Source organism: Haliotis rubra, unplaced genomic scaffold (genome assembly GCF_003918875.1).
Source record: "Haliotis rubra isolate DU_JTF1 unplaced genomic scaffold, ASM391887v1 Scf52, whole genome shotgun sequence".
Taxonomy (NCBI): Eukaryota; Metazoa; Mollusca; class Gastropoda; order Lepetellida; family Haliotidae; genus Haliotis; species Haliotis rubra.
The window spans coordinates 335,199-363,010 of NW_025767213.1; the positions used below are offsets into that span (position 1 = coordinate 335,199).

General features: G+C 38.4%; 1 protein-coding gene across 3 annotated transcripts in view; it reads left to right on the forward strand.

The window, feature by feature from the left end:
* Positions 1-27,812, forward strand: part of LOC124292512 (fibroblast growth factor receptor substrate 3-like) — a 45,892-nt gene that overhangs the window by 6,999 nt on the left and 11,081 nt on the right. The window contains exon 2 of one of the 3 annotated variants that reach the window (XM_046729630.1): positions 15,117-15,226. The gene's annotated coding sequence lies outside the window, so the exon portion shown is untranslated. Of the gene's footprint in view, positions 1-15,116; positions 15,227-23,715; positions 23,784-27,812 lie in introns of those variants that run through there. The other 2 variants (XM_046729631.1, XM_046729632.1) reach the window with 2 other exon arrangements.

Genomic DNA, 27,812 nt, shown 5'->3' on the forward strand with positions numbered 1-27,812 from the left:
GCTTGTCACGCCAAAGACTAGGGTTTCATTCCCCACATGGGTACAATGTGTGAAGCCAAAATTTCTGGTGTCCCCCCTACCTATCGTATTGCTAAAATATTGCTAAAAGCGACATAAAATCAACTCAACTCAACTCAACTCACTAGCTTGCTCACTCACTCACTCACTCACTCACTCAGGGATGGCAATTTTCCGTGGATCCGCCGATTTTATTTCAAATTGATCATTCTGAACCCGCCATTCGATGACACAATATTAAGTTTTCAGCTTAAAATAGATTTTCCTGTTGCCTTCCCTGCTCATTCACTCACTCACTGACCCACTCACTCACTCACTCACTCTGGTCAAAAGAAAAGGTCAGAGCTTATTCATGTTGAGGGTGAGTATAATTTACTTATTGCATGCCAAAGAGTCTGGCAAAACTGTTTATCACTGTGTCATGTAAATGGGAACAATTATTTTTTCCCAGCCACCAATATTACAACTGCATACAAGTAAACATGATAGCTCGAGCATAAACACTCTATAGTACAGCCATGAAGTCAACAAGACCGCCATAGAGGCTGGCTAAATATAGCAAATGAGTTTTGGCCAGTATCTATATATAGCTGATCAATAATTCTCCACTGATTAACAAGCCCTTAGTCTTATGAGTTACCAAGGCTAACACCAGTGAGATCCACATCACTGAGATCAACAGATGTTAAAATGATGCTGAAACACATCTGCCTGTTATCATGATTATGAGGATTATGCACCGAAAGTTATGGTATAATCTGTATAAATCATGTTTATCTGTAACTTTGTAACTATCATGATGATATCTTTCTTTTTCCAACTGAGCTGCCCCTGTTATGTCTGTGCAAAGTTGCCTCCCTTGGGTACACAAGGAATCAGTGCCTCCCACCAGTTATGTTTCATAAATTGTCAGCACCATACCCATGCCTGTTGGTAAGCAGCAAGCATTTACATGATAACAGATGAGTGTTTGCCTTTGTGTCTGAGAAGGCCGTATCACATGAGTATAGGATAACTGTAAGCAGCAAGCATTTACATGATAACAGATGAGTGTTTGCATTTGTGTCTGAGAAGGCCATATGTGTCTAACTGTAAGCAGCAAGGCTGTGATCACATGAGTATAGGATAAGGCCATAAGCATGCAAGAATTTACAGCAAGAATTTACATGATAACAGATGAAGTTTCCCTTTATGTCTGAGAAGTCCATTACATGAGTATAGGATAATTGTAAGCATGGTAAGCAGCAAGAATTTACATGATAACTGATGAGTGTTTGCCTTAGTGTCTGAGAAGGCTGTATCACATGAGTTTAGGATAATTGTAAGCAGCAAGAATTTACATGATAACAGATGAGTGTAAAGTTTCCCTTTATGTCTGAGAAGTCCGTATCACATGAGTATAGGATAATTGTAAGCATGGTAAGCAGCAAGAATTTACATGATAACTGATGAGTGTTTGCCTTAGTGTCTCAGAAGGCTGTATCACATGAGTATAGGATAACTGTAAGCAGCAAGAATTTACATGATAACAGATGAGTGTAAAGTTTCCCTTTATGTCTGAGAAGGCCGTATCACATGAGTATAGGATAACTGTAAGCAGCAAGCATTTACATGATAACTGATGAGTGTTTGCATTTGTGTCTGAGAAGGTCATATCACATGAGTATAGGATAACTGTAAGCAGCAAGAATTTACATGATAACTGATGAGTGTTTGCATTTGTGTCTGAGAAGGCCATATCACATGAGTATAGGATAACTGTAAGCAGCAAGCATTTACATGATAACAGATGAGTGTTTGCCTTTGTGTCTGAGAAGGCTGTATCTCATGAGTATAGGATAACTGTAAGCAGCAAGCATTTACATGATAACTGATGAGTGTTTGCATTTGTGTCTGAGAAGGCCGTATCACATGAGTATAGGATAACTGTAAGCAGCAAGCATTTACATGATAACTGATGATTGTTTGCCTTAGTGTCTGCCATGAGTTTAGGATAATTGTAAGCAGCAAGAATTTACATGATAACTGATGAGTGTAAAGTTTCCCTCTATGTCTGAGAAGGCCGTATCACACGAGTATAGGATAACTGTAAGCATGGTAAACAGCAACTATTTACATGATAACTGATGAGTGTTTGCCTTTGTGTCTGAGAAGGCCGTATCTCATGAGTATAGGATAACTGTAAGCAGCAAGCATTTACATGATAACTGATGAGTGTTTGCATTTGTGTCTGAGAAGGTCATATCACATGAGTATAGGATAACTGTAAGCAGCAAGCATTTACATGATAACTGATCAGTGTTTGCATTTGTGTCTGAGAAGGCCATATCACATGAGTATAGGATAACTGTAAGCAGCAAGCATTTACATGATAACTGGTGAGTGTTTGCCTTTGTGTCTGAGAAGGCCGTATCTCATGAGTATAGGATAACTGTAAGCAGCAAGAATTTACATGATAACTGATGAGTGTTTGCATTTGTGTCTGAGAAGGCCGTATCACATGAGTATAGGATAACTGTAAGCAGCAAGCATTTGCATGATAACTGATGAGTGTTTGCCTTTGTGTCTGAGAAGGCCGTATCTCATGAGTATAGGATAACTGTATGCAGCAAGAATTTACATGATAACAGATGAGTGTTTGCATTTGTGTCTGAGAAGGCCGTATCTCATGAGTATAGGATTAACTGTAAGCAGCAAGCATTTACATGATAACAGATGAGTGTTTGTATTTGGGTCTGAGAAGGCCGTATCTCATGAGTATAGGATAACTGTAAGCAGCAAGCATTTACATGATAACTGATGAGTGTTTGCATTTGTGTCAGAGAAGGTGATATCACATGAGTATAGGATAACTGTAAGCAGCAAGAATTTACATGATAACCGATGAGTGTTTGCCTTTGTGTCTGAGAAGGTCATATCACATGAGTATAGGATAACTGTAAGCAGCAAGAATTTACATGATAACCGATGAGTGTTTGCCTTTGTGTCTGAGAAGGCCATATCACATGAGTATAGGATAACTGTAAGCAGCAAGCATTTACATGATAACTGATGAGTGTAAAGTTTCCCTGTATGTCTGAGAAGGCCGTATCACATGAGTATAGGATAACTGTAAGCATGGTAAACAGCAACTATTTACATGATAACAGATGAGTGTTTGCCTTTGTGTCTGAGAAGGCTGTATCACATGAGTATGGGATAACTGTAAGCATGGTAAACAGCAAGAATTTACATGATAACAGATGAGTGTTTGCCTTTGTGTCTGAGAAGGCCGTATCACATGAGTATAGGATAACTGTAAGCAGCAAGCATTTACATGATAACAGATGAGTGTTTGCATTTGTGTCTGAGAAGGCCATATCACATGAGTATAGGATAATTGTAAGCAGCAAGAATTTACATGATAACTGATGAGTGTTTGCATTTGTGTCTGAGAAGGCCGTATCACACGAGTATAGGATAACTGTAAGCATTGTAAACAGCAACTATTTACATGATAACAGATGAGTGTTTGCCTTTGTGTCTGAGAAGGCTGTATCACATGAGTATGGGATAACTGTAAGCATGGTAAACAGCAACTATTTACATGATAACAGATGAGTGTTTGCCTTTGTGTCTGAGAAGGCCGTATCCCCTGAGTATAGGATAACTGTAAGCATGGTAAGCAGCAAGCATTTACATGATAACTGATGAGTGTAAAGTTTCCCTGTATGTCTGAGGCCGTATCACATGAGTATAGGATAACTGTAAGCATGGTATACAGCAAGCATTTACATGAAAACTGATGAGTGTTTGCCTTTGTGTCTGAGAAGGCCATATCACATGAGTATAGGATAACTGTAAGCAGCAAGCATTTACATGATAACTGATAAGTGTAAAGTTTCCCTGTATGTCTGAGAAGGGCGTATCACATGAGTATAGGATAACTGTAAGCATGGTATACAGCAAGCATTTACATGATAACCGATGAGTGTTTGCCTTAGTGTCTGAGAAAGCTGTATCACATGAGTTTAGGATAATTGTAAGCAGCAAGAATTTACATGATAACTGATGAGTGTAAAGTTTCCCTCTATGTCTGAGAAGGCCGTATCACACGAGTATAGGATAACTGTAAGCATGGTAAACAGCAACTATTTATATGATAACTGATGAGTGTTTGCCTTTGTGTCTGAGAAGGCCGTATCTCATGAGTATAGGATAACTGTAAGCAGCAAGCATTTACATGATAACTGATGAGTGTAAAGTTTCCCTTTATATCTGAGAAGGCCGTATCACATGAGTATAGGATAACTGTAAGCAGCAAGCATTTACATGATAACTGATGAGTGTTTGCATTTGTGTCTGAGAAGGTCATATCACATGAGTATAGGATAACTGTAAGCAGCAAGCATTTACATGATAACTGATGAGAGTGTTTGCATTTGTGTCTGAGAGGCCATATCACATGAGTATAGGATAACTGTAAGCAGCAAGCATTTACATGATAACTGATGAGTGTTTGCCTTTGTGTCTGAGAAGGCCGTATCTCATGAGTATAGGATAACTGTAAGCAGCAAGAATTTACATGATAACTGATGAGTGTTTGCATTTGTGTCTGAGAAGGCCGTATCACATGAGTATAGGATAACTGTAAGCAGCAAGCATTTGCATGATAACTGATGAGTGTTTGCCTTTGTGTCTGAGAAGGCCGTATCTTATGAGTATAGGATAACTGTATGCAGCAAGAATTTACATGATAACAGATGAGTGTTTGCATTTGTGTCTGAGAAGGCCGTATCTCATGAGTATAGGATTAACTGTAAGCAGCAAGCATTTACATGATAACAGATGAGTGTTTGTATTTGGGTCTGAGAAGGCCGTATCTCATGAGTATAGGATAACTGTAAGCAGCAAGCATTTACATGATAACTGATGAGTGTTTGCATTTGTGTCAGAGAAGGTGATATCACATGAGTATAGGATAACTGTAAGCAGCAAGAATTTACATGATAACCGATGAGTGTTTGCCTTTGTGTCTGAGAAGGTCATATCACATGAGTATAGGATAACTGTAAGCAGCAAGAATTTACATGATAACCGATGAGTGTTTGCCTTTGTGTCTGAGAAGGCCATATCACATGAGTATAGGATAACTGTAAGCAGCAAGCATTTACATGATAACTGATGAGTGTAAAGTTTCCCTGTATGTCTGAGAAGGCCGTATCCCCTGAGTATAGGATAACTGTAAGCATGGTAAACAGCAACTATTTATATGATAACAGATGAGTGTTTGCCTTTGTGTCTGAGAAGGCTGTATCACATGAGTATGGGATAACTGTAAGCATGGTAAACAGCAAGAATTTACATGATAACAGATGAGTGTTTGCCTTTGTGTCTGAGAAGGCCGTATCACATGAGTATAGGATAACTGTAAGCAGCAAGCATTTACATGATAACAGATGAGTGTTTGCCTTTGTGTCTGAGAAGGCCATATCACATGAGTATAGGATAATTGTAAGCAGCAAGCATTTACATGATAACTGATGAGTGTTTGCATTTGTGTCTGAGAAGGCCGTATCACATGAGTATAGGATAACTGTAAGCATTGTAAACAGCAAGCATTTACATGATAACAGATGAGTGTTTGCCTTTGTGTCTGAGAAGGCTGTATCACATGAGTATTGGATAACTGTAAGCATGGTAAACAGCAACTATTTACATGATAACAGATGAGTGTTTGCCTTTGTGTCTGAGAAGGCCGTATCCCCTGAATATAGGATAACTGTAAGCATGGTAAGCAGCAAGCATTTACATGATAACTGATGAGTGTAAAGTTTCCCTGTATGTCTGAGGCCGTATCACATGAGTATAGGATAACTGTAAGCATGGTATACAGCAAGCATTTACATGAAAACAGATGAGTGTTTGCCTTTGTGTCTGAGAAGGCCATATCACATGAGTATAGGATAACTGTAAGCAGCAAGCATTTACATGATAACAGTTTCCTTATGTCTGAGATGATAACAGATGATAAGTAAGCATGGTTGCATTTACATGATAACCGATGAGTGTTTGCCTTTGTGTCTGAGAAGGCCATATCACATGAGTATAGGATAACTGTAAGCAGCAAGCATTTACATGATAACTGATAAGTGTAAAGTTTCCCTGTATGTCTGAGAAGGCCGTATCCCCTGAGTATAGGATAACTGTAAGCATGGTATACAGCAAGCATTTACATGATAACTGATGAGTGTTTGCCTTTGTGTCTGAGAGGCCATATCACATGAGTATAGGATAATTTGAAGACAGTGGAGTATTGATTGCGTGGATTCATTGACCTGTCCCCTCTCTAACCAACATGTACTCAATATTTGGTTGGACTAGGAAGCACACAGGCAAAAACTAGCAAGTAGCAATCTACTTATGTTGTGTGGAGTTGAGGCTTCAAGCACAACCTTGACCTTGGCAGAACAGCCTTCACTGGCTTGTTTACCACCAGATGTAGAGTGCAGGCAGTGTCGCACTGGAGAGATGACTTTCTATAGCATAGAGCTGAATGTGGCAGAATACAGCTGACACTTGCAGAATACAGGTGATTGTTAGACCACAGCTAACAGTAGTAAAATACATCTGACTGTGGTAACATAGGGCCTTTTACTTAGAATTCTGATGACTGTGGTAGAATACAGCTGACTGTGGTAGAATACAACTGACTGTGGTAGAATACAGCTGATTGTGGTAGAAGACAGCTGACTGGTAGAATGCAACTGACTGGTAGAATACAGCTGACCATGGTGGAATAGAGCTGACTGTGATAGAATACAGCTGACCGTGGTAGAATACAACTGACTATGGTAAAATACAGCTGATTGTGGTAGAATACAGCTGATTGTGGTTGAATACAGCTGACTGTGGTAGAATACAGCCGTGTTAAAATACAACTGACTGTGGTAGAATACAGCTGTGTTAAAATACAGCTGACCGTGGTAGAATACAACTGACTATGGTAAAATACAGCTGATTGTGGTAGAATACAGCTGACCGTGGTAGAATACAACTGACTATGGTAAAATACAGCTGATTGTGGTTGAATACAGCTGATTGTGGTAAAATACAGCTGATTGTGGTAGAATACAGCTGACTGTGGTAGAATACAGCTGTGTTAAAATACAGCTGACTGTGGTATAATACAATTAACTGTGGTAGAATACAGCTGATTGTGTTAAAATACAGCTGACTGGTAGAATATAGCTAACTGTGGTAGAATACAGCTGACTGTGTTAAAATACAGCTGACTGTGGTAGAATACAACTGTGTTAAAATACAGCTGACTGGCATAATACAATTAACTGTGGTAGAATACAGCTGATTGTGTTAAAATACAGCTGACTGGTAGAATATAGCTAACTGTGGTAGAATACAGCTGTGTTACAATACAGCAGACTGTGGCAGAATACAGCTGCCTATGCTAGAATACAGCAGCCTATGATAGAATACAGCTGACTGGGCCATGTATGAATATTGTATAGAGTTTCATACAGCATGGGCTGAACTTGCTATGGTCAGAAGTTGCTCACAGTTCCATCAAATGTTAATATGCCATTTTGCCCAGCCTTGTATACATGAATACGAGGAGCTGCCTTAACTGGTAGACCATGATAACTAACTGTTTTGTGGTTCTGAATTAAACAGCGTGGATGCAGAGGTCAAAACCAACAAATTTCTCAAATAAAGACATAATTTATTAAATTATAACTCAACAAAACAACATGTGGTAGAATATAACAAATCTGTGAGAACAAAAGATATACAGCTTACTTAAAATGGTTTATTAAGAACCTAACAGCTCCCCAACCTCTCAAACTACAGAACCACTTAAAATAACACTAAAATCCTACAGCAATGACTGTGGTAGAATACAGCTGACTGGTGGTGAAAACCCGGCCGTCCCCATAACAAATTTACCCCAAAATATACAACTGTATTGGCCTAAAAAAAAGAAATACAAGCTGACTGTGGTAGAATACAGCTGTGTATGATAGCCTACATAACAACCTCTCTAATACATAGACAATACAGCTGCCTATGATAAGAATACAGCTGACTGGGCCATGTATGAATATTGTTATAGGAGTGTCATAAAGCTGCCCTCGTCTTACATAACAACCAACGATTGGCTGGAAATCTGCCACCACCTAAGCTATGGTCATTGACTGCAACTTTGGAAGTTCAACACCAATGTTCAATCAAATGCAGGAAATACATTTCCTAATAACGAAAGGTACATGACCAACACCGGAAGCAAAATGTTTGCCCAGCATTAATACATGTAACATTATCTCATTTGATATGTAGGCATACTTGTATATGCTTGAATAAGCATATCATGTAATTCTTTCATATTGTACATGTTATAATTGATCTTCAGTAACCCATGCTTGTAGTATGAGGCGACTAATTGGATTGGGTGGTCAGGCTTGCTGACTTCGTAGACACATATCATCGTATCCCAATTGTGTAGATCAATGCTCATGCTGTTGATCACTGGATTGTCTGGTCTAGACTCGATTATTTACAGACCATCGCCATATAGCTGGAATATTGAATATAAAACTAAACTCACTTACTCTGTTTTGTCATCCTGGTGAAAGCCCCTGGAATCTCCACAGACTTGCTCACTTCTCGTTCTCGATACTTTTCGTTAAAACGAAACTCTCTTGCTACATGTTATATGTTTTGATCAAGTTGTGTCCTTTGATTTTCACAATCCACTTTTATCTAGTTGTCTTGTATTTTCAGCATCCTCCTCCTCACTAGTTTGTCTCAAATATGTACTTGAATCAGGCCGTTCTGATTTTAACAGTGTAAAATATTTGAATCTGCTTGAAAATGTAAATTTCATAAATTATTTTGCAATGTTTTAATGTACCATTGTAGGGGTGAAACGGTACACTCTTGGTACGGTATGTATTGCGGTATGTATTGCGGTACAAGGTCTTTGGTTTGGTCCGTTTCGGTTCAGTATATGAGATGGAAAAAATATCCATAATCTTTGTTATTTTGAATGAATAAAACTGTCATTTCATGACAAGATAGAAGAACTAAAGTATCACTGGAACCTTGAAGCTCACAGCTGTGTGGAAAAATAGCAAGTAGCCAAGTATGATTAAAAGACACTAACATCACAGCATTTTCTGCAGTGAAATGACCACGTCCCAGAATGTGACTCTGTTGATGACATATCATAGATAAATAAATTAAACAAATTAGCACAACCCAGTTGTCATAAGACAGTTACAGTCTGTGTGACAGATCATTGTCCTTGCTCTATATCATTGTCTATCTGTCGTTTCAGTTGGTTAAACATTTAGAGACTTTCCACAGTCCTTGGGAAGCACTGCTACACTATCTTGGAACATTCCAGAAATTTATTTTATTCAGTTTTCAGATTCATTCAAAATATCTTTTAAAGTTCACTTATAAGTGTATTTCTCCTTTCTGAAAGAAATATATTTAGCTTGAAAATGCTGCTTTCTCTTCTTATTGGTCGTTAAATGTTCAAATTTCTGATATAGCTTGTAATGAGATGGTAGCAACAACAAACAAACATACCGGTAATGCTTCAGAACTGTGATTGGAAAGCCACAAAATCCATACCCATAATTGCAGACATCCCTCGCCATAACACCGGTCTTGGGGTCCATGGATGACCCCCGCGAGTTATGAGACACCCGCGTTATACATAACCCGGAATAAAGGCCAAGTAAATTTGTATTATCCATGGACATAACAGAACTCCTATTTCATGTATTGTGCCCAGTCAAAACTTTATCGTATCGTTGGAGGTGACAAAAACAATCTTATAAAATGAAAAGAAACCTGCAAATCAAAGTTAACATCACTAGACATGATAATTCAGTTGTCCTTCCTGTTATGCTACCTGTTATTTAACTAAGCTGGAAATAACAATCAGCTGTGTACTCATGTTTTGCTCCAGTCTACCGGTGATTCAGTTAAAAATGATCTAAAAATATAACATCAAAGAATTTCTATTCCATTACCAGAATATTTATATCTCAAGCAGTTATTGTAACGGAGATAACATATATCATGTATGGTATTAGTACTATGCATGTTTTCTACGAAATATTTAACATACTAATTAACATACTGCCAGTAGGTTCAGCACTTTGGGTTAAGTGGCGGGATACATTTTACGTATGAGACAGTTTGACAAATCACCGTTGACTTCCCGCGGTTCCTACCACTTTGATTGTAAAAACAAAATTTTTGCAATTAATTGTGAAATATGACTTCAATAAGTCAATAACGCGGGTCTTGGGGTCAATGGATGACGAGGGATGACAAGGCTTTATGGGTGATCAACTTCTTTATTTTGACAATGGCAACATTTCGGTATAGATTCTTATACCGTTTTCAAGCATATGGGGGAATGATGTCTGGGTACAGTACAAACAAATCATGGATGGCGAGGCGGTAATCTGTTCGAGTGATTACTGAGAATAATATGAAATTGGTGCTTTCGCGGTAGGGGTGAAAAGCGGACCCTTATAAACAAGGTAAGCGGAAGTGGTACGCGTATAGAATGGGGTGATGTCATTTCGCACACGTTTTCTCTGATGTTACTGTAAACAGTTTTAATGAATGAAAATGGGATTAAATTTAAATTCAAATTCAATTAAAATGAAATCGAGGAAGATCGTTTTATTATGAGTTTTCTGACATCATACGTTTTCCGATAGTGCAGCAGTATTGACTCGCGCTATATAGATATAATGCGGTGTGTTGCATCCAGCAAACATTGTAAGTACTCTGCTGATTCCGTGTCTTTATGATAAAGTTGACTTTTTTTTATAAGTTATTACGATGTTCCGTTGTTTGTCTGATTTGAAATAACTGAGAAATGCATAGATTTTGACCAAATGACTCGATTGCTAGACATTTTAGGAAAGGTCTAAAATGATTCATAAAATGACGGTACAAAAATCGAAAATATCGAATTTTGGGATTGCATTATTGTATACCGAACCGAAGGCAAAATACTGCGGTATACCATTTCACCCCTATACCATTGTAGCATTTGTAATGGATAAAACTAATGAATGTTATGTTTGACAGGGTGTTGTGGTATCTACCACAAGGAACACCATTGATCTGCTTTGGCAATATTATAATGCCACCAGTGCCATGACTGATTCTTGATGATCAGTGTTTTTTCCATGACATAGAAAATCTGCGTATTTGATGCACAAATTATCTCAGATATGTCGTGAATTTAGAAGCTTGTGTCATTGTTGACGCAATGCTACTGAGCCCTTAGTTCAGATAATCTAAACTTCTAAAACTAAATGTTTGCCAGTTAACTGCTCAGTGCTGATTAAGACGGTGGGGTAGCCTAGTGGTTAAAGCATTTGCTCGACATGCCGAAGACCCGGGTTCGAATCCTCACATGGGTACAATGTGTGAAGCCCATTTCTGGTGTCCCTCGCCGTGATGTTGCTGGAATATTGCTAAAAGTCGCGTAAAAACAAACTCACTCAGTCAGTCAGTCAGTCAGTGCTGATTAAATGCCTGACCTGCCTTACCATGGTTTTTGTCGTTATTAAACAATCACAGTTGATGTCATGATGAAAGTTCCAAACTGAAGTTGACTCCCAAAAACATGTCCATGACTCCCTCTCATAACACCAGGGAGTCATGATGATTCCTGGGGGCAGTGGGGTAGCCTAGTGGTTAAAGCGTTGACTCGTCATGCCGAAGCCCTGGGTTCGAATCCCCACATGGGTACAATGTGTGAAGCCCATTACTGGTGTCCTCCACCGTGATATTGCTGGAATATTTCTAAAAGCGACGTAAAACCAAACTCAGTCAGCTCAGTCATGATGACTCCTAAATTTGTATGCCTAGGGCAAACACTGGATGATTGTAACCAGAATGAATATATCATGATTGTCCTTGTAATTTAATGACCAAGCTGTGAGGACGTCTGTTTGGCAGTGACTTTTGTTATTTCTTTACATATCCTTGTTTACCCAAATGTTACATGGTCTCTTTCATCTAATATACTCCTCACAAAAAGTTAAGCAACACAAATTTGTTGTCACATTACATTTTCATTTATTGAAATTGCAAATCATGGAATGATGCAATAGAAAGGTGAAACATATGTACACACAATTAAAAAAATGAAATGAAATGGTATTGAGCAATAATAGACTTACAAATCATCAACAGCATGTACACGTGAAACAGTCGTGCAAAATGTGCTGCATTGATTGAGCAAAATGTTATAATTAAGGTTCAAGTCAGTTTTGGACAGTGAAGCAGTGTTCAGGCACGGTATGACCACCATGGGCACAAATGCAAGCTTCTACACGTCTTTGCATTGACCAAATGAGCCTCAAAAGTTGCTGTTGTAGAATGTTCTGCCATTCTCTCTGTAACGCCTGCTCAAGGTCATCCAGAGTCTGGGGGTGAACATGGAGACCGTAAACACGACTTCCAATAATGTCCCAAGCATGTTCAATGGGATTAAGATCAAGTGACCTTGCAGGCCAGTGCATATGTGTGATGTTGTTGATCTAAACAACATCGTTAACAACTCTTTCTCGGGCATTATCATCCATGGACAGGCATTATCATCCAGAAAAAATGAAGTTGGGACCCGCTTGTTGTGCCAGATCTCTTCACGATATGGCTGAAATATTGCCGATGTGACATTACATTTTAACTCACTCGTTTGTTGTGCCAGAAGAATGATTACAGGTAGGTTTACACTGATCAGGGTGCATGTGTGAAGAGTGGAGCACATTCATGCCACACATTTTGCATGTTGTTTCTGAGGGTGGTTGTGTTAGGGTGATGTTGTCAATGTTATCAGATAAATCAATTTGACAGTCACTAAAGGTTATGTATTCTTTGAATATTTACCTTTCAGTAACATGTCGGCAAAAATCGCTATCAAGATTTATAAGAATATTACACTGAAAATACTTGTTGCTTAATTTTTTGTGAGGAGTATATAACAGGGATGTCACAACTTTACCTCACATATTGATAGAAGTCGTGCATATCGTTGTACTGGAATCATGATGCAGTACATATCGTGTTGCTTTGATTAGGGTCTGTCAACATAGCTGACAGTTTGTGTATAACTTGACGGGTTCATTGGGGGTGAACGATACTTTAAGTTCTGATGTAATAATATGATACACGATATGCTGATAAAAGAATTTATAGCTGTGTTTTTAAGGTTTTATACAGCTTTTAGCACTATTCCAGTAATATCACTGTTAGGTACACCAGAAATGGGCATCACACAGTGCCTCGGTGGTGAATTAAACCCACAACCCAACAGTACCATGTGCGACAGTTTTCGATATACGTAGCAATAGTTTACATAATCCATACATGGCAAGTGTTTCTGTTTGGAAGCTGTTTGCCTCGATTTTCAATTATCGATTTCAGGCAAGTGGTAAGGGGTAAGTCTTTTATTGCATCAATAGGAAGGTAAAGTGAGGGCATATGCCTCCAATATATAAATTATAGGCCAAAATGTTGTCAAGAAAGAAGTGACATTGTGCCTGAAATTTGAACATGTTTCCCTAAAAAGGCCCTATTTACCAGTGATTTGCCTTGAAAAGGCCATAAATTTAGCAAAACCTGTCAAGAAGTTATGATTTTACAGGAAACTAATACTGCTTTGCCAACATGTGTTTATTAATTTCCATCATGAAGGAAAACTTTGCCAACACAAAGATGCAGCTAAGAGTTACTTCCCTTTGGTGGTCGGTTCATGTTCATTCAACTTTCAAGTGGTCTATAAATGTCAATACATTGCCACATCTGCTTAGTGTCTCATTTGATTACCAAGACAGACAAATGAAAAGATTGAAAATGAGATGAATAGTTACAAATTATGTTTCATATGTGTATCTTTTGAGCCTTAAAATTGTTGATTGGGCAATAAAGAGGTAATTAATGATTATTATCTTACCTCACACATAAATGTCACTTTCTGATTGGCTGAGCGCTCTTCTATTTTATTTTCAATGTACCCCGCTTACAAGCGAGTAACATTTCAAAGTTGATGTCACTGCTACAAAGAGGCGAACATCAGACTGTATTACCCGAGGGAGAAGCATACAACGTATTTATCTCACCACCATGTTAAAATGTACAAAACATCATTTTATTTTATGTTAAAGATCGCGACTTACTATGTGACATGTAAACAAAATGGCGTCTGCCACTCAGCTGGATTTTTAAAATCAGTGAAACTTATTATGACAAGCTTAAAACTGCTCTAAAAATGGTTAATTATGTTTCAGCTGAGTGTGCAAACCACTCAATGTATAAAATAGTTTAAATATAGCAGTGAAAGTCGGTAAAATAAATCTGTACAAGGTGAACACAAAAACAGCTGATCGAACGTTTTTTTAACTCCGGGCACGACATATTATTATGACGTCATACGATTGTTAGCGCTTCAGCTTCTCGGCGGAGAGCTTGGCGGTTACCTTGGCCGAGGGTGATACTTTTTCCAGTTGTCACCCTCCTGGGAGGGGTGAGACTGAAACTTGTTAAAGCGTCATTGACCAATGAAATTAAAGTAGTTTACATGAAGGTAAGATAATGGGTTGTTGAAGATAAGCTCTAACCCTGATCTTCACAGGTCTGTTATTACTATGTAACCTGAATTGAGAATTTCTTAATTCATGTTTTGGACTGACATTTGCAACACACTTGATTAACAGCTTCTTTAGAGATACAGATAAATATCTGATGCAAAAACTTCAGTCAATACAGATTTGAACATGAATAGACACATCGGTAGATGTCTTATGTATCTGATAGTCAGGCATACATCTATAATGCATTAGTGACTCGTAACAGTCTGATAACGAGATATTCCAGTGAGCTGCAGAACCTATGTAGTGTTTATTAACATGGGGCTTGTGGGAAGCCCAGACAAAGTGTGGAAGTATTCTCAATTCCAGACAAACCTTCCGAGGACTAGGTCATATGAGATTAATATGTAAACAAACCTTTTCATATGTGCCATGTGTTTGAGGTGAAACTTTGTTGATCTTTTTCAGGCATGCAGATGTTGTATGCAGATGTAGCCGGCAGTCACAGACGGTGACGACACACACTGAAGTATGAAGATACACCAGTACAGAACACCACTGTCACAGAGACACGTCAGGTGACCAGCATATTACCATCTTTACACAAAGCGATCTTAGTGCTCAGTTGACTGACTGACTGACTGAGTTTAATTTTAAGCCGCTTTTAGCAATATTCCAGCAACATCCAATGGGGGACACCTGAAATGGGCTTCACACATTGTACCCATGTTGGGATTCGAACTCGGGGTCTTCGGCGTGACGAGCCAACTCAGTTGACCCATTCTTTAACATAGGCTTACGATCACCGTAGTGCTAAGATTGTTTCGTGGAAAAGGGCCCTGAGCCTAAGTGTTAAGGGCCTTTGTTTTAAAGGCATAAGTGAGTGAGAATGGTTTTACGCCTCTTTTAGCAATATTCCAGCAATATAAAGGCGGGGGACACCAGAAATGGGCTTCACACATTGTACCTATGGGGGCTATCAAACCCGGGTCTTCGGCGTGACGAGCAAACGCTTTAACCACTAGGCTACCCCACCGCCTTTTGAAGGCATAAATGTTCAGTGTTCGCAGTTCTCTCTGGTGTTGTAAAAAGGAAACAACTTTAGTGCTACAATTGTCGTAAGTTGCTGGGAGTTACGATCACCATTGTGCTAAGATCACTTTGTGGAAATGTGCCTGAAAGCCTAAGTGTTAAGGACCTTTCTTTTAAAGACATAACTTTTCAGTCCTGGGTGATGTAGAAAGGAAACAACTGTGAATATAGACACTTTCTATTTAAATCTGCTTGGAGGTTTTACTTTCAAGTGAGACCTGTGTTGATGTTTTACTTTCAAGTAAGACCTCATGTGAAGTTTTACTTGCTCATGTTCAAGTAAAACCAGGATTTTCAAGGTTTTACTGTTGAACTTAACCAATTCATTTGCATCTAATGATGTTGTTTTTTAACAAGTTATATTTAGGATTACACTTTCTCGGTAAAGTACAGATTCCAGTACTTTTGTTAGGTCGAGTCCCATCTGGACCATTTCTGGTGTCCCCGCCGTGATATTGCTGGAATATTGCTAAAAGCAGTGTGAAACTAATCTCACTCACTCACTCACCCATCTAGAATCCTAATTGCCAGCACCCAAAGTCAGCCATCTAAACACTCAGCCATCTTGGCTTCCACAAAATGTAACCCGTGAAGGTCTGGGTTAGAATGTTGGCCTTCAGTAACCCATGCTTGTCGTAAGAGGTGACTAACGGAATCGGGTGGTCAGGCTCGCTGACTTGGTTGACACATGTCATCGGTTCCCAATTGCGCATATCGATACGCATACTGTTGATCACTGGATTGTCTGGTCCAGACTCGATTATTTACAGACCGCCGCCATATAGGTGGAATATTGCTGAGTGCGGTGTAAAACTAAACTCACTCACTGAGTCACTCACTCACTCACTCCACAAAATGGAGAAAAGTCAGATCACAGGTTTTGTGTACCCCTCGTGACAGCTGAAAGCTATGAATACACAATGCCATTTAGAAAGTGGTCAAATGTAACACGTTATTTTTGAGATTAGACTGTCTCAGTAAAGTACAGATTCTAGTTCTTTTGTTTGGTTGAGTCCCATCCAGGATTCACTCTGAGAGTGTGGGTTTGTGGGCATTGTGTATTCATAAGTTATTTTATATTTTTGTAACACTTTTTAACAAGTAATTTCACAATTTGAATCAAACCAAATTACGTGAAGGTTCACTAAGAACACCCATCATGCAGCAGTTGGTGCTGTGCCATTGATATTGATGACAAGCCTATTATAAACAGGGAGTGTAAGTATCACCTACATTCAGCCTATTTGATTGATTAATGTTATGTAAATGTAAAATGATCCATATTTGAGTAATAGGAGCTGTTGAGGATGGGTGAAAAAGTACAACTTGTCAGCTCCTGTCTTACTTTTTGACCGGTTCCACCCACCAGTTCTGACACCAATACCTCATTCTCTGTCGTGATCGCTTACGAATAGCCCCATGTTCAAGTAAGTGTGTGTGTGTGTGTGTGTGTGTGAGAGAGAGATAAGGTCGGTCAGGTTAACGGAAATATTACTTTTTGGGGGCCTAACTAGTACTGTGTGGAGTGTTTTTGGTGTTCAGTACAGGCCCATGTTGGAGCAACTAGAACTGTGTGGAGTGTGTCTTGGTGTTCAGTACATCATCAATTGCTGTCACTACAGTGTTGATTGTTTACATCAGATACTGCCTTCACTACAGTGTTGATTGTTTACATCAAATACTGCCTTCACTTCAGTGTTGATTGTTTACATCAGATACTGCCTTCACTACAGTGTTGACTGTTTACATCAGATACTGCCTTCACTTCAGTGTTGATTGTTTACATCAGATACTGCCTTCACTACAGTGTTGATTGTTTACATCAAATACTGCCTTCACTACAGTGTTGATTGTTTACATCAAATACTGCCTTCACTACAGTGTTGATTGTTTACATCAAATACTGCCTTCACTTCAGTGTTGACTGTTTACATCAGATACTGCCTTCACTACAGTGTTGACTGTTTACATCAAATACTGCCTTCACTACAGTATTGACTGTTTACATCAAATACTGCCTTCACTACAGTATTGACTGTTTACATCAGATACATTCACTACAGAATTGACTGTTTACATCAGATACTGCCTTCACTACAGTGTTGATTGTTTACATCAGATACTGCCTTCACTTCAGTGTTGATTGTTTACATCAGATACTGCCTTCACTGCAGTGTTGATTGTTTACATCAAATACTGCCTTCACTTCAGTGTTGATTGTTTACATCAAATACTGCCTTCACTACAGTATTGATTGTTTACATCAGATACTGCCTTCACTACAGCATTGACTGTTTACATCAAATACTGCCTTCACTACAGTGTTGACTGTTTACATCAAATACTGCCTTCACTACAGTATTGATTGTTTACATCAAATACTGCCTTCACTACAGTATTGACTGTTTACATCAGATACTGCCTTCACTACAGTGTTGATTGTTTACATCAGATACTGCCTTCACTACAGTGTTGACTGTTTACATCAAATACTGCCTTCACTACAGTGTTGACTGTTTACATCAAATACTGCCTTCACTACAGTGTTGATTGTTTACATCAGATACTGCCTTCACTACAGTGTTGACTGTTTACATCAGATACTGCCTTCACTACAGTGTTGACTGTTTACATCAAATACTGCCTTCACTACAGTATTGACTGTTTACATCAAATACTGCCTTCACTACAGTATTGACTGTTTACATCAGATACATTCACTACAGAATTGACTGTTTACATCAAATACTGCCTTCACTACAGTATTGATTGTTTACATCAGATACTGCCTTCACTACAGTGTTGACTGTTTACATCAGATACTGCCTTCACTACAGTATTGACTGTTTACATCAAATACTGCCTTCACTACAGTATTGACTGTTTACATCAAATACTGCCTTCACTCACTACAGTATTGACTGTTTACATCAAATACTGCCTTCACTACAGTAATTGACTGTTTACATCAAATACTGCCTTCACTACAGTATTGATTGTTTACATCAGATACTGCCTTCACTACAGTGTTGACTGTTTACATCAGATACTGCCTTTACTACAGTGTTGACTGTTTACATCAAATACTGCCTTCACTACAGTGTTGACTGTTTACATCAGATACTGCCTTCACTACAGTGTTGACTGTTTACATCAAATACTGCCTTCACTACAGTGTTGACTGTTTACATCAGATACTGCCTTCACTACAGTGTTGACTGTTTACATCAGATACTGCCTTCACTACAGTGTTGACTGTTAACATCAAATACTGCCTTCACTACAGTATTGACTGTTTACATCAAATACTGCCTTCACTTCAGTGTTGATTGTTTACATCAAATACTGCCTTCACTACAGTATTGATTGTTTACATCAGATACTGCCTTCACTACAGCATTGACTGTTTACATCAGATACTGCCTTCACTACAGTATTGACTGTTTACATCAGATACTGCCTTCACTACAGTATTGACTGTTTACATCAAATACTGCCTTCACTACAGTGTTGATTGTTTACATCAAATACTGCCTTCACTACAGTGTTGATTGTTTACATCAAATACTGCCTTTACTACAGTATTGACTGTTTACATCAGATACTGCCTTCACTACAGTATTGACTGTTTACATCAAATACTGCCTTCACTACAGTGTTGACTGTTTACATCAAATACTGCCTTCACTACAGTATTGATTGTTTACATCAAATACTGCCTTCACTACAGTATTGACTGTTTACATCAGATACTGCCTTCACTACAGTGTTGATTGTTTACATCAGATACTGCCTTCACTACAGTGTTGACTGTTTACATCAAATACTGCCTTCACTACAGTGTTGACTGTTTACATCAGATACTGCCTTCACTACAGTGTTGACTGTTTACATCAAATACTGCCTTCACTACAGTGTTGACTGTTTACATCAGATACTGCCTTCACTACAGTGTTGACTGTTTACATCAGATACTGCCTTCACTACAGTGTTGACTGTTAACATCAAATACTGCCTTCACTACAGTATTGACTGTTTACATCAAATACTGCCTTCACTACAGTGTTGATTGTTTACATCAAATACTGCCTTCACTACAGTATTGATTGTTTACATCAGATACTGCCTTCACTACAGCATTGACTGTTTACATCAGATACTGCCTTCACTACAGTATTGACTGTTTACATCAAATACTGCCTTCACTACAGTGTTGATTGTTTACATCAAATACTGCCTTCACTACAGTGTTGATTGTTTACATCAGATACTGCCTTCACTACAGTATTGACTGTTTACATCAGATACTGCCTTCAATACAGTGTACTCTGTCAATACCGGCATCAGTCGGGACCAAATAAAAATGCCGGTTTTGACAGAGTGCCGGTTTAGCTAGGTTCGCTTATGACGCCTGCGCATACGGAAGTTCGCTGTCGTACTGTCACTTTAGCATTAACAAGATGTTTGAATAAGAAACAAGGCAGTGTCTGAATGCACATTCATGTTGTTTAAATCAAATAAAAATGTCTGAAATCTCTTATTAAATTTCAACTGATCATATATTATCGGCAGAATTAAAATTATAAACTATTTTTTCGCAATGTTATTGAAAACAACGATTCTTGTTTATGCTTCGCAGCGGGTCTACAATAGAGCAAAGAGCAAAGTAGCGATGTTTCAAACATCGAGGAAATCATTAAATAAATTGAAATCAACAATAACATTCATAAAAGTTGTCAAGCGTGCATATAAAATTACTATTTCCATACTTTTGTGCGATCATGCAATGTAAGTCAAGTCACTGACAAGTTACATCTCGGCTTTCACGCTTCCGTCTTGGCCGGACCACGATGCTTAATGTGAAAATATATGCATGAAGCATTTTTGTCATAGGCCATAACCTATCACGATATGTCCAATACGTTCCATAATTTCATTATAGGTAGCGATGTCTTTCTTAATATGTTCAGAATAGCATTATTTTACCCAAAACCGGTATCCATTTCCATAATATGATTGGCTGCTTAGGTCGCGTGTCTGATTTTGACCAATCACGACCCTTATAAGCAGAGTGTAGTGAAAAAGCGTCGTTATAAACCAATCTTTATCAATAAAATCGCTTCTTACAAATGTGAAAATACTCTCGGCAAGAGTACAGTGATATTGTTGATGTTCAGAGCTTTTCGAGCGATACCGCCATCAAGCGATTAGCCTCTATGTAAGTGGCGTGCCACTTTTTAAACTGATTGACACTTCCGTTTCTGAATAATCTCCGAGTCAATACCATTGAATCAACAAAATGTAAACGCTTGCTTGTTTATACAGTCAAACTGCCCACAACATGTATTAATTACTCAGGGTAAGTGTTACATTACCACTCACCGATTAACAAGATACTGATTAACACTTCCCGTTTCTGAATAATCTCAGGAGTCACAGCGCATTGTGTTGTTACATCATTTGGACCTAATTGCATCAAAGGGTTACGCCGTCTTTCATGTGCCGGTTTTTACAGATCCGTTTTCATAACAACTTGTTCGTTGGGACTGAAAAACAATGCCGATATCCTGAATAGACAGATGCCGATGTTTACAGAAGTTTCTAAATGATAATAACGTGCATTTCTGCCGGGACTGAAACTTTGTGCCGATGTAGACAGAGTGCCGGTGTTTACAAAGGCCGGTATTGACAGAGTCCACTGTACAGTGTTGATTGTTTACATCAGATACATTCACTACAGTGTTGATTGTTTACATCAGATACTGCCTTCACTACAATGTTGATTGTTTACATCAGATACTGCCTTCACTACAGTATTGACTTTACATCAGATACATTCACTACAGTGTTGACTGTTTACATCAAATACTGCCTTCACTACAGTATTGACTGTTTACGTCAAATACATTCACTACAGTATTGACTGTTTACGTCAAATACATTCACTACAGTATTGACTGTTTACATCAGATACTGCCTTCACTACAGTGTTGACTGTTTACATCAGATACTGCCTTCACTACAGTGTTGATTGTTTACATCAGATACTGCCTTCACTACAGTGTTGACTGATTACATCAAATACATTCACTACAGTATTGACTGCTTACATCAGATACTGCCTTCACTACAGTATTGACTGTTTACATCAGATACTGCCTTCACTACAGCTTTGATTGTTTATATCAGATACTGCCTTCACTACAGTTTTGACTGTTTACATCAGATACTGCTTTCATTACAGTATTGACTTTTTACATCAGATACTGCCTTCACTACAGTGTTGACTGTTAACATCAAATACTGCCTTCACTACAGTATTGACTGTTTACATCAGATACTGCCTTCACTACAGTATTGACTGTTTACATCAGATACTGCCTTCACTACAGTATTGACTGTTTACATCAGATACTGCCTTCACTACAGTGTTGACTGTTTACATCAAATACTGCCTTCACTACAGTGTTGATTGTTTACATCAGATACTGCCTTCACTACAGTGTTGACTGTTTACATCAGATACTGCCTTCACTACAGTGTTGACTGTTTACATCAGATACTGCCTTCACTACAGTGTTGACTGTTTACATCAGATACTGCCTTCACTACAGTGTTGACTGTTTACATCAGATACTGCCTTCACTACAGTATTGACTGTTTACATCAGATACTGCCTTCACTACAGTGTTGACTGTTTACATCAGATACTGCCTTCACTACAGTATTGACTGTTTACATCAGATACTGCCTTCACTACAGTATTGACTGTTTACATCAGATACTGCCTTCACTACAGTATTGACTGTTTACACATCATTGATACATCAGATGCCTTCACTACAGTATTGACTGTTTACATCAAATACTGCCTTCACTACAGTATTGACTGTTTACATCAGATACATTCACTACAGAATTGACTGTTTACATCAGATACTGCCTTCACTACAGTGTTGATTGTTTACATCAAATACTGCCTTCACTACAGTATTGACTGTTTACATCAGATACTGCCTTCACTACAGTGTTGATTGTTTACATCAAATACTGCCTTCACTACAGTGTTGACTGTTTACATACAGTGTTGAATGTTTACATCAATTCTTGCCATCATTACAGTATTGACTGTTTACATCAGATACATTCACTACAGTGTTGACTGTTTACATCAATTCTTGCCATCATTACAGTATTGACTGTTTACATCAGATACATTCACTACAGTGTTGACTGTTTACATCAAATACATTCACTACGGTGTTGACTGTTTACATACAGTGTTGAATGTTTACATCAATTCTTGCCATCATTACAGTATTGACTGTTTACATCAACTGTTGGTATTCAACTAGAATCACTACAGCTACAGTGTTGACTGTTTACATACAGTGTTGACTGTTTACATCAAGTCTTGCCATCATTACAGTATTGACTGTTTACGTCAGATACATTCACTACAGTGTTGACTGTTTACATCAATTCTTGCCATCATTACAGTATTGACTGTTTACATCAGATACATTCACTACAGTGTTGACTGTTTACATCAAATACATTCAACGGTGTTGACTTTACATACAGTGTTGACTGTTTACATCAATACTGTTTCATACAGTGTTGACTGTTTACATCAAGTCTTGCCATTCAACTAGAATCACTACAGCTACAGTATTGACTGTTTACATCAGATACATTCACTACAGTGTTGACTGTTTACATCAATTCTTGCCATCATTACAGTATTGACTGTTTACATCAGATACATTCACTACAGTGTTGACTGTTTACATCAAATACATTCACTACAGTGATGACTGTTTACATACAGTGTTGACTGTTTACATCAAGTCTTGCCATCATTACAGTATTGACTGTTTACGTCAACTGTTGGTATTCAACTAGAATCACTACAGCTACAGTGCTTGTCTAGTCTCCGATATTGATCTGGGCAGATTCTGTGAGATTTGTGGCCCGACTATGTACGTCATACTGCTGTAGAGCCTGCCATAGAGGCGGCTGCCACACAAGAAGGTCATGCAGGTAGGCACACTTCATCTTGTTTACACTTTGTTTGTGAAATCAAAACATAAAGAAAAGGGTGTCTGTTTGTATCAGCTTAAGGACCGGTCTTGTCTTGGTGTATGTGGGTTAATTGATAAGTCGTAAGCCTCTCATAGAAGATATTGTCTAATAGTGGAGTCGGTTGTTGTGATGTTGAGATATATCCACAAAAACTTGAGCCAGCATAGCAAATTGTTATGCTTTGACAGGCATAGGTCTGTGACCTTTCAAAATGGACAAACTGGAGCGTTGTGGTCAAGTGCTTTTGACATGATTATTTGAAATCTTTCTCTAATTGTAGGATTTTCTAGGTTTTTGTTATGACGTCACCAATTATTTTTTTTCCTTGTTTCAAGCCATCAATCTATCTTGCAGCTGTCTAGAAATTGTAAATTCCCAACTGTGTTTTCATTCTGGATGGATCAGGTTATAAGGAAAGAGGATGGTCAAACTCGAAGACTTGATTTATAGCATGTCATCTTACTCCAACCAGTCTGTGCTCTGAATGGCAATCACTGCATCATCAGGCCCAAACATGCTTATTTACAGGCTGATGTATTATGGCTGGAGTATTGTTGAGTTTGACAATAACAGCAAACAATTCAGTGACATGATAATCAAACATGTCAAAGAGCAGTCTGTGCCAAACACATGAGTTAGCTCATGAACTAGCATCTTAGTATCTTTTTGAGTAGATGTTAATATTATATTATTACAAGATTGTGCAGAATTTTACTTGACTTGAACTTTTGGCTAAAGTCGCAGACTGCGAGAGATTGATATATGATTACACAATGCCATTGATATAGTTGAAAAGTTTTTCTGAGATCCTGACAAGCTATGTTCCTTGTTTGTTTGGCGGTCAGTTGATGATGATGATGATGATGATGATGATGATTTGGAGATTTAACTTGCACTTTCTGACATTATGCTTATTTTGCACAAGGACCTGACAGGCCATTTAGTGTTTGATCAAAAGACGGTTGATTTGACCAAAAGATATGTATATGTATTGTAAATGTTTATAATGTTTCTCTTGTACCACCAAGCGTGGTTCTTTTGAGAATTAAACAGTTTGAGTTTGAGTTTGCAACCTGTCAGTGTTGCATAATTAAATTTGAATTAATTTTGAATCTGGAAATTTGCCAGAAGTTTTAGGGGGATCAACTACGGGATGGTTTGGTTGGTATTTGTTTTATTTGCTTTAATGTTTTGTTTGGTATTATTTTTTATATTAGCACTAGTTGGTTATGTGGGATTTTAGTGACCTAAAAGGCCAGTTTTTATAAGAAATATGCCAAAGACTTTCAAGGTTTCGGTGTTATTTATTGGGTGTAGGATTGTTGTAGTGGTAGGTGTGTGTTTGTGTCCAGTTGAGGACAACACAAGCTTTTATAATAAAAGAGTCTTTGGTGACAGAGAATGATTGCCACATTTCCAGAGGAAGATAATAGGTTGATTTATTCCAGCTAAATGTCAGCATTGTTCAGTGATGAAATGTCACTTAGTTGACTGGGACTAGGCAGATGGGAAAGAGCAGGAAGTGAGGGCAAGTCTCCATGTCACATTGTACATGTCAGATTTGTTGTTCCAGACTTTATTTAGACTGTTTATCCACAGACAGAAGCAGGTTTGTTTGTTTCTTCCATGGATACTTATCAAGCTTATGTCATGTTGTATGATGCTTGCCGCTGAAAAAGGTAATTAATCTTTCTGACGGTAACTGCCACCATGTTGTTCGTCTGACATGTCTGATGATAATCTGTGGATAGGACCTTCCGAGAAGAAAGAACTAGTGCGTTATGAAAATCAAATTATCCTGTCATTCTGTGTCAATCCTCTTCATATATACTCTCTGGGAGAACCTGTTGCTCATGGTGGTTGTAGTGCCTGACAGAGTTGTGTACCTTAGTTGTACCAGAAACCTGTGATTGTGGGGTTTAGTCTCAAGGCTAATGCGTCACTTTGACACATAATTTGCATCGGTCCATGTAATGCCTCAAGTAGATCACGTATTGTATTGGCTAATATCAGGGATGCATGTCTGAAGTGCAACAAGCAGAATGTGGCAGCTTTTTGTTATATTCATTGAAGCAGAGTTCTATACACGATGCATCATTTGATCTCTAAATAATGATCTGTGAACACATAGGTATGGACAGTGATGGAGGCTGAAGAGGCTAATGTAGGTAATTATGCAGTGTTCTTGAAGTTGAAGAAGCTAATATAGGTAATTGTGCTATGTTTTTTGAGGCTGAAGAGTCTAATGTACGTAATTGTGCTGTGTTAATAGGGCGGAAGAGGCTAATGTAGGTAATTGTGCTGTGTTGAGGCAGAAGAGGCTAATGTAGGTAATTGTGCTGTGTTGTTGAGGCAGAAGAGGCTAATGTAGGTAATTGTGCTGTGTTGTTGAGGCAGAAGAGGCTAAAGAAGGTAATTGTGCTGTGTTTTTGAGGCAGAAGAGGCTAATGTAGGTAATTCTGTTGTGTTGTTGAGGCAGAAGAGGCTAATGTAGGTAATTGTGCTGTGTTGTTGAGGCTGAAAAGGCTAATGTAGGTAATTGTGCTGTGTTGTTGAGGCAGAAGAGGCTAATGTAGGTAATTGTGCTGTGTTGTTGAGGCTGAAAAGGAATGTAGGTAAGGTTGAGGTAGGTAATTGTGCTGTGTTGTTGAGGTAATGTAGGTAATTGTGCTGTGTTGTTGAGGCTGAAAAGGCTAATGTAGGTAATTGTGCTGTGTTGTTGAGGCTGAAAAGGCTAATGTAGGTAATTGTGCTGTGTTGTTGAGGCTGAAAAGGCTAATGTAGGTAATTGTGCTGTGTTGTTGAGGCTGAAGAGGCTAATGTAGGTAATTGTGCTGTGTTGTTGAGGCTGAAAAGGCTAATGTTGTTAATTGTGTTGTGTTGTTTGAGGCTGAAAAGGCTAATGTAGGTAATTGTGTTGTTGTTGTGTTGTTGAGGGCAGTCGTGTTGTTGAGGCTAATGTAGGTAATTGTGTTGTGTTGTTGAGGCTGAAAAGGCTAATGTAGGTAATTGTGCTGTGTTGTTGAGGCTGAAAAGGCTAATGTAGGTAATTGTGCTGTGTTGTTGAGGCTGAAAAGGCTGATGTAGGTAATTGTGCTGTGTTGTTGAGGCTGAAAAGGCTAATGTAGGTAATTGTGTTGTGTTGTTGAGGCTGAAGAGGCTAATGTAGGTAATTGTGCTGTGTTGTTATGCTATTGTTTCTTCACAAGGGGTCATAAGAGGCAACTAAAGGGATCAGATGGTCAGACTCACTGACTTGGTTGACACATGTCATCGTATCCCATTTGCGTAGATTGATGCTCATGCTGTTGATTACTGGATTGTCTGGTCCAGACTCGATTGTTTACAGACCACTGCCATATAGCTGTAATATTACTAAGTGCAGCATTAAACAACAACAACAAAAAACAACCAAATCTTCACAAGGGTATTTGTATGTAAACAAAATTAATTCAGTAATGTTTAAACATTGTGCATGTTTTACGCAAACACACGCTTAGATGGAGGTTACTCATACACTTTCTGTTAAGGAATGTGGAAGGGTATCGCAGTGGAAAACTGTTGCCTTGCCACCTGTAAACAGGGGTTTACAGTACCTCTCTGAGGACATCAACTCAGCTGCACCTTACACAGTCTTTGATCGTCCATTCTTTTGAAAGATTTATAGCTCAATCAGATGTCAGCTTCATGAAAACATGACTTCACCACTGTGATTGGAAGTTTATATATTGTAACAAAATAAAACCCATGAAAGACAAATTTTCTTTTATGGTGGTCCCTTTAGGTGTAAATGTCAGAATATAGACTATAATTTATAATAACTTATTGTTTATTGCATAGAGCGACGTTTTGGCGTAGATCGTTACACCGTTTTCAAGCCCTAAGTAGAAATGGAGGTCACAAACAAGATGGGTGTACATTAGGGCTGTAACGATGCATCGAACTATCAATGGATTGCAATTGTTGAGTCTCCAATAGTTAATGGTA